Below are 14,114 nucleotides of genomic sequence, written 5' to 3' on the forward strand. Positions count from 1 at the left end.
TTGCCTATACTTTTTTCCCTACAATTATCCCCAAATGCAGTATGTTTGTACGCTAAAATTCTCCTAAATGCTCACAAAATAAACAAACAAACGCATGAAATTCAGGTGACATTTATTAAAATCATTTAAACATTTTGACAGATGTAAGAACAGGAGTTGATGCGTCTTCTTACAAATCTCCCTGCCATCTGGGAAGACAGGAGCTGTAAAAGAAAAGCTGTTAAAGAGCAAAAAGCGTGTTGGTTAGACGTTAAGTACAAAATATGGACAAATGCCTTTGGGCTTCAACTGAGAAATTGTTTTACAGAATCCTAATCAGCCTTGACATTACAGAGCTAGCTAAGTTCCATTAGCCACTGACTGTCTGCACCTGTTACCCAGCATTAACATTTACCGAATACAAGACGAAACATCGCTCTAACCAACCCTCCTAATGCTAATTACTACAGCTTGCCTTGTTCAAAACACTAGCTAAATATAGTTAACGTTAACCCACTCTCTGGATTATATCATGGTGAACAGTTGTAATGCTACGTTATCGTTAACTCTCAAAAAGGGAATGGGAATGTATAACATTACCACAAGCTGTATGCTAAACAGTACAGTATGCAGTACATGATGTTCACTGTTGAAGCCGTTGTGATCGGTAAAGTTAATTATCACTCGCTGAGTTACTGTTTTCCAATGAATACATTTTCTAGAGTTCCCTGCCTAAATATCACAAACTCAGCCAGCCATTTTCAGCAGCATTAATGCTAAATAGTGATGAACGCTAACTTACCGGTGGTCATCTTTGTCTTCCTCTCCTCAGGACTCCAACTCTGCTGTCGCAATCGCGCGTGTGCATTTTTCTTTCTTTCTTTTTTTTTTTTTACACATTTAATTTGATCATTTAACACAACGTGTTGAAATAGTAATAAAAGAAAAAGTGTGTAAGATATTAACACATCCTTTCTGAGTGTGTTTCTCCAAATAAATCTAACAGTCTGTCCGTGTGAAAACCGCTACCTCCACCTGAGGCAAATTCAAACTGAGTTCATTTGACCCAAGGAGCTGGGCTGAGGTGTCGGAGTGGGGGAGGGGTGCAATGATTCAACTGTCAGTGAAAATGACCCACCACTAACCCAGCAGTTGGGTTACACAAAACTACCCAAGACTCAGAAAATAACCCAATTAAATGACCCAAAAGGCTCATCCCTGCGTTTGGGTACAAAAAATAACCCAGCATTTTTTAGAGTGTGTGAGATTTCAATTTCCATCTCATTTCAAGTCCAGTAGCTCTCTGATTGTTATATTATATATATATATATATATATATATATATATATATATATATATATATATATATATATATATATATATATTACCTCTGGACATCTTGGAGAGAGAGAGAGAAAGAGGAAAGAGGAGAGAAAAATACGGGCACTAAATTGAAGGTTGATTAAAAAATTGATTAACGACTTACTTTTTTTGAAATACTGTAAAACCTGGATTTAGGTTCCACCCTATTAAGCTGTTGAAACCCCGTTTTGGACTCTTCAGACCTCGGAGATGTGATTGACATGCAGGTGATTTTAATCATCTGACTGAAGCTCAGAAAATCCACTTAAGCATGCGCGTAACCTGACTCTGAATATGAGGAACTTTCCCCCACATGCAGTACTGCTTGTCTTTACTCTTCTACACCTGGACACAATTATCAGCACAGTATCCGGCATCGCTCAGAACCGGTCCGTATTGAGTCAAATAGAAGAATCCATTTTGAGTCTGGTTCTTCCATGTGGACCTCTTCCTTGCCTCTGGCTTGTTCATTAGGGATCGAAATCTAAATCTGGATTTCTGTAAAGCTGCTTGGTGATGCTGTCTATTGTTAAAAGCACAAATAAAATCAAATTGAAATGGAAGAGCGTAACAATGTCTCCGATAGAACAGAACTTTAATTGCTGAGTCACTGCTGAGTTTTACTTTCTTTGAGATCTCACTCTGACCTTGTTGTGTCCAGTGATGGCCAAACACTCCCAAACAATACAACACTGCAGAATGCTTTTGCTCTTCTTTTTGTCCCAATGGGGGAGAAAGAGATTGCGAGAGAGGGACAAAGCAAACAAGTAAACGTGTGTGTCTGTGTGTGTGTGTGTGAAGGAAAAGAATGAAAAGGGAATGAGAAAGAGCCACACTGTCAGGTCAGCAATTGAAATTCTGTGTCCATAAGCATGGTGTGAACAGATAACCGGCTCCGTCCTAATCTCTCTAATAGCATCTCCGACGCAAAGCCGCTTCACCTGCTGTAGCAACTTATGCTCAAAAGCTGACAGATTTCACCAATTCAGTGAAATGATATGCTGTATCGTTGTTGTATGCTGTCTATACGCTCTGATCTGAATCAATGTTATAGAATAAGGTGCAAAAGTCCTCTGAGAAAAATGTCAAAAAGAACATATCATTGATATTTCTTATTACTAACACTCGTGCTGACATGCTGCTACAGTAAAAATAATCAGCAGTGTAGTGATGAAGCAGAGACTACCCTGAGGCTGATTAATCTGAAGTGTTATATTCCTCTTACGCTACTGCAACTTACCAATGATTACTTACCAACCTTTTTCCATACCGCTTATCCTATACAGGGTCATGGGGAGCCTGGAGCCTATCCCATGGAACTTGGGGCACAAGGCATGGGACACCCTGGATGGGGAGCCAACCCATCACAGGGCACAACCACACACCCATTTGCACAATTTGGAAATGCCAATTAGCAACCTATATAGCATGTCTTTGAACTGGGGAGGAAACTGGATGAAACCTCCAAAGCATGGGGAGAACATGCAAATTCCGCACACACAGGGCGGAGGCAAAATCTGAACCCCCAACCCTTGTGGTGCGAGGCAAACTTGCTAATATCTAAGCCACTGTGCCCCCACCAATGATTATTTTATTTAATAAAGAACATAAAAAAATCGCAGCTTGTAATGTTGCCGAGAAACCGCAAAACAGTCTGAAGCTTTACCTCTGAATGTTACAAAGCGCCGACACTGGCAACTCCTTCCATAAACGTTAAATAAACATGCATTTACATTTAAAAGCACAATAAAAGTGCAGGGTTTATTGAACAAACGAAGAGCGCAGATCGTAGTCAATATAACAGTCTGGGTCGAAGCCGAATTCAGACGTGAACGCAATGAACAAATCCAAAGGAGCGTTGAGAATTGCAAACAGGAACGATGGCAAGACTTCGTAAGCTGTGTACATAGAACTAGAGTCTCCGAAGGAGGAAGTCATCGCGATCAGGAGTGCTAGGTATACAGGAAGTTCCGGTCATAGTGATGTGGCTTGGACTTGACACATTCCTGTGAAGGAGCTGTTACCACAGAAACAAAAACGTATCAGAACGAGCGCATTCATGTAAACATGTGCTACTGGACAGCAAACAATCTTGCTATTACGTCCAAAAAAATAATCTAAAACTGCTTCCAATCCGATCAGATAGAGTTGTTTGCTTCCCAAGGTTTAAAAAAATACCCATAATCCAATATTACGACCATAAATTAGTGAATCAAATCGCATACGCATATCGTATAATTCTAACATTCTGCTGAAAACGAGATTAACTTAGATCCACATTAACCTTCAGTCTATGCAAACTTGAATTCCCCATTAGCTTTACACTGTGTGTGTGTGTGTGTGTGTGTGTGTGTGCGTGTGTGCATGATATAAAATCCCCCGTATCCTCCACTAAATCCTCTATCTGCTGACTGCCAGAGCCATCACACTTCCACTAACCACAGCATGAACTCAATGTCGTTGTGAAATAGCAGCTTGGAAGATTACATGGATTTGGCTTTAGTAATGCATAAATGTGAAACACACACACACACACACACTACTCCTACATAATTCTATTTACTAATACTGTACAATGCTGTTGAATTCTGGATTCTGATTGGTCTGTAGGTGTTGATTAATTTCCTATAACAGCAGCTCTCACACTGCTGTGAAGCTGTTATGTTACGTTTTCTCAGTAACATGACAAGCTATGTTTTTTTGTCTTAGTAACTTTATGAGAGAGAGAAAAAAAGAGAGACTGGTGAGGGAAAGACAGTTTATAGCTGTTACAAGGAACATTAAGTGTAACTATAAAGGGATAAAAAGTACAGTGTGTTTTTCTTTAATAAAGTAATTGTGGGTAAACTGCTATGGAATAAGAGGAATAACACCACCTCATCACTCAATACTTTACTATAACAGCACCACACAGGGATAATGGAACAGTCCAGGTAGCCGAGCAGATTTCTTTACGTCCCAGAAGGCTGTGCTATCATGACCTTTTACCCTCACGCTGTACAGCTGTCCTTCTGGTTAGAGTGTATAATGACTGTATTTTATCTGGTTTCCATGTGGGTGAGAGATGTGTATTAAATTCAGTAGTGAACTCTGGGATCAGGGTCGTCTCCTCATGGCTGCTCCGGTGTCCACCATCCGCTAGATTGGCTCGGCATCGCTCTGGGAATAGCGCGTGGGGGTTAGTCAGCTTCATCCTCTGGTCTAGTGTCAGGTTTGTGCATTTTTCGCTTCAGTCAACTTCGACCTGTCAAATCTTCACGCATCAACAATGTTCATGTTGACTAGTTTTGTTTTGAAAAAACAGCCTGTAAGAATGTTATTGATAGAATTGTTCATTTAAAACAAATGTACATGCTAGACCACTCGCAATGCTAGCTAACACTGAGTGCGTGTGAGTATATGTTTTTTTTTTTTAATTAAAAATATATATAGTATATATCTGTCATCAAAGCAAAGTATATGGTTTCTGACCTGTTTTGGCTCTTTAATAGTAATTTCACATTCAAAGCCATCGATTCGGATTTGTTAAGAGTTTCCTGACACATATGTCCTCAAAGAATTCTGGATTCAGATGGAGGAATTTGTAACTAGCTTGGTAGCTAATTAACTAATGCTAGCTTGGTAGCTGAAAGAACACAATTAGATAAAGAATTAAACAGAGAACTCAAATCAGGTGAGAAAATGCACAGAAAAATACACACACCACAAACGACCAGATGAGCTGTTTTTAATCAATAGCAAGCTAGCCATTGCTAGTTTAACCAGTTAAAAAGAGGTTCATGAATGTCAGACTAACTAACTAGTATTTGTTTCAGATGAATGAAGTATATTTAGCTGCTTTCTTTACCATCTGCCTGGCTGTTTTTACAGCACGCATCATTACTGATTGGGCATACCCTTTCGTAATCAGTGTACAGTCTGAGACGCGGCCTTGGATTCTCATTGAACGTGTGTTGAGTTTCTATTCGAAGCCTATTCTTCACATTTTTCAACCAGAGATCTATTTAAGTACCCAAATTACATTGCTTTGATGTAGAATCCCGGTGCATTACGGCTTTTGTTGGGGTTAGTTTAATTTATTCCTCCTCACCTCCTCTACGTCCGTTAATCACAACATTAGAGCGATTCCTTTTTGGTATTACCTTATGTGTGTCAGCTTCTCCATTTTACTTTAGCCCCTGAGCCTCGCCACAACATGCCCCGACTCGTCTCATCTTCCCCTCGCTGACTTCCTGCCCTGAGCTAAACAAATCAAAGAGAAACCCATATGCCGCTGTCCACATTCATTACTCACCCGGAGCCCCGTTAAACCCTGTAGCAGGACTGTGCAGTGGACAGTGGACATCCTTATTACTTGCTGTGTCTTTAAATTTTAGAGCAAATACAATTTGTGAGCAATTGAATATTATTTTAGCTTTATCTCAATTATTATATGTTAATATAAACAATCAAACCCTTCCAAACCCTTTCCACTGTTTGGGAATTTCCTGGTTTTATATCCGAGACCCATTCTTTGTACATCAACAAATAACAAATCCAAGATAATGCGATGTATTTGGTTCTTCAAACACTTGAGAACGTGATTAGCCAGATTAATTTATCTTGAGATAATATCTCATTTTGCCTGTAAACAGCAAACATACTGTATATTAAGACAAAAAGCCCTGATCAGCGAGTCAGTCATTGGCTAATGAGAACGGAAAGGAAGTTAGTAAGATACACACTGTTTTATTTAATGTGCTGAAAGGAAAGTAAAACTTGAGTCTTGAAATCAGAATATTTGCACAAGATTCATCTACTTTCTTTGTGCTAAAGAAATTGGGCCTATGTTTTGGTTTATGTTTTGCTCATATAAAGAAAGTACTCAGAAAATAATCCAGTGGTGTGACACAAAGCGGAGTTTCTGTTACCACCCTGAAGTAGAGTATTTTACTATAACACCACATCCTGAAGTGTTTTTTTCCTCTTATACCACAGCAATTTTAATGATTAGGATTTGTAATTTATTAAAGAACAACTCATCATACTATTTACCCATTTATATTTGCATTTAATTTCTGCTAAATGAAGAAAATGTAAATGTGAGTTAATGGCGAGATGAGACGCATATAGAGACGGTTCAGTTAGCAGACGCTGCCAGCATGTTGGAAACGAGGTGTGATCACGGTTTATAAACAGCCCGAGTGGGCATCGTATTGTGACATAACTTCATCTATTATCTTCTGCTCTCGAGTCAACTTTACACCATAATTTGGGAGTGTCTGCTAAGTGGGGAGAAAATAATAGAACACGAGCTTTAATTTCCTGCAGCTAGACATCATCAGGTTTCTCTAATCAGGACATTTATAGGTGTGTTAGAGCAGAGTAAATACCTGAACTGTAGGGAGACTTCTCTCAAACACATTCCCTAAACTCACATCTGTGCACTGTACTGCAATTTATTCAAAATTCACGTAAAAACAATCCGACTTTTCCTTCCCACTTCTGCAAAATGAGACCCAAATAAGGCCAACAAGCCAATCAGAAGTATTATTATTCAGTCTTTGAACCAATCTGAACTCTTGTTATTCAACAATGTCATGGATGTAAAATCCATCACCAGTGAACCGAAAACAGTCTATAATGAGGCGTGCCTATGGTGAGCTGTGCCTATGATGAGCCATGTCTAAGCTGAGCTGTGTCTGTAGTAAGCCATGTCTATGGTTAGTCCTGTCTATGGTGAGCCATGTCTACGGTTAGTCCTGCCTATGGTGAGCCATGTCTATGGTTAGTCATGTCTATGGTGAGCCATGTCTATGGTTAGTCATGTTTATGGTTAGTCATGTCTATGATGAGCCATGTCTATGGTTTGTCCTGTCTATGGTGAGCTGTGTCTATAGTGAGTCATGTCTATGGTTAGTCTTGTCTATGATGAGCCATGTCTATGGTGAACTGTGTCTATGGTGAACTATGTCTATGCTGAACTGTGTCTATGGTGAGTCATGTCTATGGTGAACTGTGTCTATGATGAGTCATGCCTATGGGAGTCATGCCTATGGTTAGTCATGTCTATGGTGAACTGTGTCTATGGTGAGCCATGTCTATGGTTAGTCATGTCTATGGTGAACTGTGTCTATGGTGAGCCATGTCTATGGTTAGTCATGTCTATGGTGAACTGTGTCTATGGTGAGCCATATCTATGGTGAACTGTGTCTATGGTTAGTCATGTCTATGGTGAAATGTGTCTATGGTGAGCCATGTCTATGTTTAGTTATGTCTATGGTTAACTGTGTCTATGGTGAGCCATATCTATGGTGAACTGTGTCTATGGTTAGTCATGTCTATGGTGAACTGTGTCTATGGTGAGCCATATCTATGGTGAACTGTGTCTATGGTTAGTATTGTCTATGGTGAACTGTGTCTATGGTTAGTTATGTCTATGGTGAACTGTGTCTATGGTGAACTGTGTCTATGGTTAGTCATATCTATGGTGAACTGTGTCTATGGTTAGTATTGTCTATGGTGAACTGTGTCTATGGTTAGTTATGTCTATGGTGAACTGTGTCTATGCTGAACTGTGTCTATGGTGAGTCATGTCTATGGTGAACTGTGTCTATGATGAGTCATGCCTATGGGAGTCATGCCTATGGTTAGTCATGTCTATGGTGAACTGTGTCTATGGTGAGCCATGTCTATGGTTAGTCATGTCTATGGTGAACTGTGTCTATGGTGAGCCATGTCTATGGTTAGTCATGTCTATGGTGAACTGTGTCTATGGTGAGCCATATCTATGGTGAACTGTGTCTATGGTTAGTCATGTCTATGGTGAAATGTGTCTATGGTGAGCCATGTCTATGTTTAGTTATGTCTATGGTTAACTGTGTCTATGGTGAGCCATATCTATGGTGAACTGTGTCTATGGTTAGTCATGTCTATGGTGAACTGTGTCTATGGTGAGCCATGTCTATGGTGAACTGTGTCTATGGTTAGTATTGTCTATGGTGAACTGTGTCTATGGTTAGTTATGTCTATGGTGAACTGTGTCTATGGTTAGTCATGTCTATGATGAACTGTGTCTATGGTGAGTCATGTCTATGGTTAATTATGTCTATGGTGAACTGTGTCTATGGTGAACTGTGTCTATGGTTAGTAATGTCTATGCTGAATTGTGTCTCTGGTTAGTCATGTCTATGGTGAACTGTGTCTATGATGAGTCTTGTCTATGGTGAACTGTGTCTATGGTGAGCCATGTCTATGGTGAACTGTGTCTATGGTTAGTATTGTCTATGGTGAACTGTGTCTATGGTTAATCTTGTCTATGGTGAACTGTGTCTGTGGTGAGTCATGTCTATGGTGAACTGTGTCTATGGTTAGTCATGTCTATGGTGAACTGTGTCTATGGTGAGCCATGTCTATGGTGAACTGTGTCTATGGTTAGTTATGTCTATTGTGAACTGTGTCTATGGTGAGCCGTGTCTTTGGTGAACAGTGTCTATGGTGAGCCATGTCTATGGTGAACTGTGTCTATGGTGAGCTATGTCTATGGTGAACTGTGTCTATGGTTGTTATGTCTATTGTGAACTGTGTCTATGGTGAGCCATGTCTATGGAGAACTGTGTCTATGGTTAATCTTGTCTATGGAGAACTGTGTCTGTGGTGAGTCATGTCTATGGTGAACTGAGTCTATGGTTAGTTATGTCTATGGTGAACTGTGGCTATGGTGAGCCATTCTATGGTTAGTCCTGTCTATGATGAGCCATGTCTATGGTTAGTCCTGTCTATGATGAGCCATGTCTATGGTTTGTCCTGTCTATGGTGAGCTGTGTCTATAGTGAGTCATGTCTATGGTTAGTCTTGTCTATGATGAGCCATGTCTATGGTGAACTGTGTCTATGGTGAACTATGTCTATGCTGAACTGTGTCTATGGTGAGTCATGTCTATGGTGAACTGTGTCTATGGTGAGCTATGTCTATGGTGAACTGTGTCTATGGTTAGTTATGTCTATGGTGAACTGTGTCTATGGTGAACTGTGTCTATGGTTAGTCATGTCTATGGTGAACTGTGTCTATGGTGAGCCATGTCTATGGTTAGTCATGTCTATGGTGAACTGTGTCTATGGTGAGCCATGTCTATGGTGAACTGTGTCTATGATGAGTCATGCCTATGGGAGTCATGCCTATGGTGAGCCATGTCTATGGTGAACTGTGTCGATGGTGAGTCATGTCTATGGTGAACTGTTTCTATGGTGAGCCATGTCTATGGTGAACTGTGTCTATGGTGAGCCATGTCTATGGTGAACTGTGTCTATGGTTAGTCATGTCTATGGTGAACTGTGTCTATGGTGAGCCATGTCTATGGTTAGTCATGTCTATGGTGAACTGTGTCTATGGTGAGCCATATCTATGGTGAACTGTGTCTATGGTTAGTATTGTCTATGGTGAACTGTGTCTATGGTGAGCCATATCTATGGTGAACTGTGTCTATGGTTAGTATTGTCTATGGTGAACTGTGTCTGTGGTGAGCCATGTCTATGGTGAACTGTGTCTCTGGTTAGTCATGTCTATGGTGAACTGTGTCTATGATGAGTCATGTCTATGGTGAACTGTGTCTATGGTGAGTCATGTCTATGGTTAGTTATGTCTATGGTGAACTGTGTCTATGGTGAACTGTGTCTATGGTCAGTCATGTCTATGGTGAACTGTGTCTATGTTTAGTCATGTCTGTGGTGAACTGTGTCTATGGTGAGCCGTGTCTCTGGTTAGTTATGTCTATGGTGAACTGTGTCTATGGTGAGCCATGCCTATGGTGAACTGTGTCTATGGTTAGTAATGTCTATGGTGAACTGTGTCTCTGGTTAGTCATGTCTATGGTGACCTGTGTCTATGATGAGTCATGCCTATGGTGAACTGTGTCTGTGGTTAGCCATGTCTATGGTGAACTGTGTCTATGGTCAGTCATGTCTGTGGTGAACTGTGTCTATGGTGAGCTGTGTCTATGGTCAGTCATGTCTATGATGAGCCATATCTATGGTGAACTGTGTCTATGGTGAACTGTGTCTATGGTGAACTGTGTCTATGCTGAACTATGTCTATGGTGAGTCATGTCTATGGTGAGTCATGTCTTTGGTGAACTGTGTCTATGATGAGTCATGCCTATGGGAGTCATGCCTATGGTGAACTGTGTCTATGGTGAGCCATGTCTATGGTTAGTCATGTCTATGGTGAACTGTGTCTATGGTGAGTCATGTCTATGGTGAACTGTGTCTATGGTTAGTCATGTCTATGGTGAACTGTGTCTAGGGTTAGTCATGTCTATGGTGAACTGTGTCTATGGTTAGTCGTGTCTATCGTGAACTGTATCTATGGTTAGTCATGTCTATGGTGAACTGTGTCTATGGTTAGTCATGTCTATGGTGAACTGTGTCTATGGTTAATCGTGTCTATCGTGAACTGTGTCTATGGTGATCCATGTCTATGGTGAACTGTGTCTATGGTGAACTTTGTCAATGGTTAGTCATGTCTATGGTGATCCATGTCTATGGTGAACTGTGTCTATGGTGAACCGTGTCTATGGTGAACCGTGTCTATGGTTAGTCATGTCTATGGTGAACTGTGTCTATGGTTAGTCATGTCTATGGTGAACTGTGTCTATGATGAGTCATGTCTATGGTGAACTGTGTCTATGGTGAGCCATGTCTATGGTGAACTGTGTCTATGGTTAGTATTGTCTATGGTGAACTGTGTCTATGTTTAGTCGTGTCTATCGTGAACTGTGTCTATGGTTAGTCATGTCTATGGTGAACTGTGTCTATGGTTAGTCATGTCTATGGTGAACTGTGTCTATGGTTAGTCATGTCTATGGTGAACTGTGTCTATGGTTAGTCGTGTCTATGGTGAACTGTGTCTATGGTGATCCATGTCTATGGTGAACTGTGTCTATGGTGAACCGTGTCTATGGTTAGTCATGTCTATGGTGAACCGTGTCTATGGTTAGTCATGTCTATGGTGAACTGTGTCTATGGTTAGTTATGTCTATGGTGATCTGTGTCTATGGTGAGCCATGTCTATGGTGAACTGTGTCTATGGTTAGTCATGTATATCGTGATCTGTGTCTATGGTTAGTTATGTCTATGGTGAACTGTGTCTATGGTGATCCATGTCTATGGTGAACTGTGTCTATGGTTAGTCATGTCTATGGTGAACTGTGTCTATGGTTAGTCATGTCTATGTTGAGCTGTGTCTATGGTGAGCCATGTCTATAGTGAGTCATGTCTATGGTTAGTCCTGTCTACGATGAGCCATGTCTATGGTGAACTGTGTCTATGGTGAACTGTGTCTATGCTGAACTGTGTCTATGGTGAGTCATGTCTATGGTGAATCATGTCTATGGTGAATCATGTCTATGGTGAGTCATGTCTATGGTGAACTGTGTCTATGGTTAGTTATGTCTATCGTGAACTGTGTCTTTGGTGAGCCATGTCTATGTTGAACTGTGTCTATGGTTAGTTATGTCTATGGTGAAGTGTGTCTATGGTTAGTCATGTCTATCGTGAACTGTGTCTATGGTGAGCCATGTCTATGGTTAGTCATGTCTATGGTTAACTGTGTCTATGGTTAGTATTGTCTATGGTGAACTCTTTCTATGGTGAGCCATATCTATGGTGAACTGTGTCTATGGTTAGTTATGCCTATGGTGAACTGTGTCTATGGTGAGCCATGTCTATGGTGAACTGTGTCTATGGTGAGCCATGTCTATGGTGAACTGTGTCTATGGTTAGTTATGTCTATTGTGAACTGTGTCTATGGTTAGTTATGCCTATGGTGAACTGTGTCTATGGTGAGCCATGTCTATGGTGAACTGTGTCTATGGTTAGTTATGTCTATTGTGAACTGTGTCTATGGTGAGCCATGTCTATGGTGAACTGTGTCTATGGTTAGTCTTGTCTATGGTGAACTGTGTCTATGATGAGCCATGACTATGGTTTGTCCTGTCTATGGTGAGCTGTGTCTATAGTGAGTCATGTCTATGGTTAGTCCTGTCTATGATGAGCCATGTCTATGGTGAACTTTGTCTATGGTGAACTGTGTCTATGCTGAACTGTGTCTATGGTGAGTCATGTCTATGGTGAATCATGTCTATGGTGAATCATGTCTATGGTGAGTCATGTCTATGGTGAACTGTGTCTATGGTTAGTCATGTCTATGGTGAACTGTGTCTATGGTTAGTTATGTCTATCGTGAACTGTGTCTTTGGTGAGCCATGTCTATGTTGAACTGTGTCTATGGTTAGTTATGTCTATGGTGAACTGTGTCTATGGTTAGTCGTGTCTATCGTGAACTGTGTCTATGGTGAGCCATGTCTATGGTGAACTGTGTCTATGGTCAGTCATGTCTATGGTGAACTGTGTCTTTGATGAGCCATGTCTATGGATGACTCTAATGCTCAACAAGTTTGGACACCTTAAATGTTAATAAATAAATAAAATAAAATACAATAAAAACCTCAACACAACTGCAGAATATGTAATAATTCCTTATTACATTTAGCTTTAAGCTTTATTCTCAATCAAGAGATGCCAAAAATACTGTACATTATTAAAAAAAAAACCTTTAAAAGACACAAATACATTTTCTTTATCAAGCATATTTTAAATGTTTTCAAATATACGATTGTCTCTTTTTACATAGAAAACAGCATTAAGATCCCTAAATCAGTCATGACAATATTTTATTGAAAATCTGCGACAGAAATCTGTGCTGAAAAAATAAATTAACATTTAAATAAAAAACAGAAAAAAAAGACCCTAGTTACTTTGGCAGAATTTTATAAATGAAACTGATCACACACTAAAAAAAAAAAAAAGAAAAAAAAAAGGATTAATTTTTTTTTTTTTTGCTCTACAGGGCTTGTGATGCCTCTGATTTCAGTGATCATTACATAATAGTTTATTATATTTATATTTAGATACAAGCCTCTCTCTGTGTAATACCTAACAAATGAAATGTAGTCTTCTTTCTCACTCTCTGTCCTTCTCTTTCTTTCTGTCTCTCCATTTGTCTCTCTGCATTTCTCTATCTGTTTATCTCCATTGGTCTTCCTCTTCTTATCTTCCTTCATCTGTACTTCTTTCTCTTCTTCTGTATCTATTTGGATCTCTCTCTCGCTCTCTCTCTCTCTCTCTCTTGCTCTCTCTCTCTATTGATCTACATTGCTCTCTTTTTCTCTCTTTCTCTTTGCAATTCTCTCTCCCTTTTTATTTATTTATCTCTGTATATCTCTTCAGTTTTGTCTTTCACTATGTACCCTTGTATCTTGGGTGGTTTTCTCTTTCCTTTGTATTTTATTCATCCTTCTCTCTTTCTTACTCTTCTGTTTTTCTCTCTATTGATCTTCATTTCCCTTTATATCTTTTCTTAGCTTTATCTTTTCTGTCTGTTTTTCTGTACTGGCGCGTCTCAATCAGCTCCCTAGGGCGTGAATTAGTATATCGTTTACATGAGTTCAAGTACTGGTAAGGACTCTGGCTCACTACACATTGAAACACTGATGACTCAATTTTCGGTGACATGACTACGTACTCACGTTGTAAAACATCACTACTAGCATTTATCAACAACAGGCAGGACCTTTTTTTTTTTTTACTGTATTGTGTTTAAAGTACATTATGGAAAATACTTTGACTGTTATGTTACATATCCTTGCAAAATTTCAGTCAAATATTAATTATAAATGTTAACTAGATTGTGTTCACTACCTGCCTAGCAATGTGTTTATGCTTATGTTGAACTATAAA

This window comes from Ictalurus furcatus, chromosome 17 (assembly GCF_023375685.1).
Source record: "Ictalurus furcatus strain D&B chromosome 17, Billie_1.0, whole genome shotgun sequence".
NCBI lineage: Eukaryota > Metazoa > Chordata > Actinopteri > Siluriformes > Ictaluridae > Ictalurus > Ictalurus furcatus.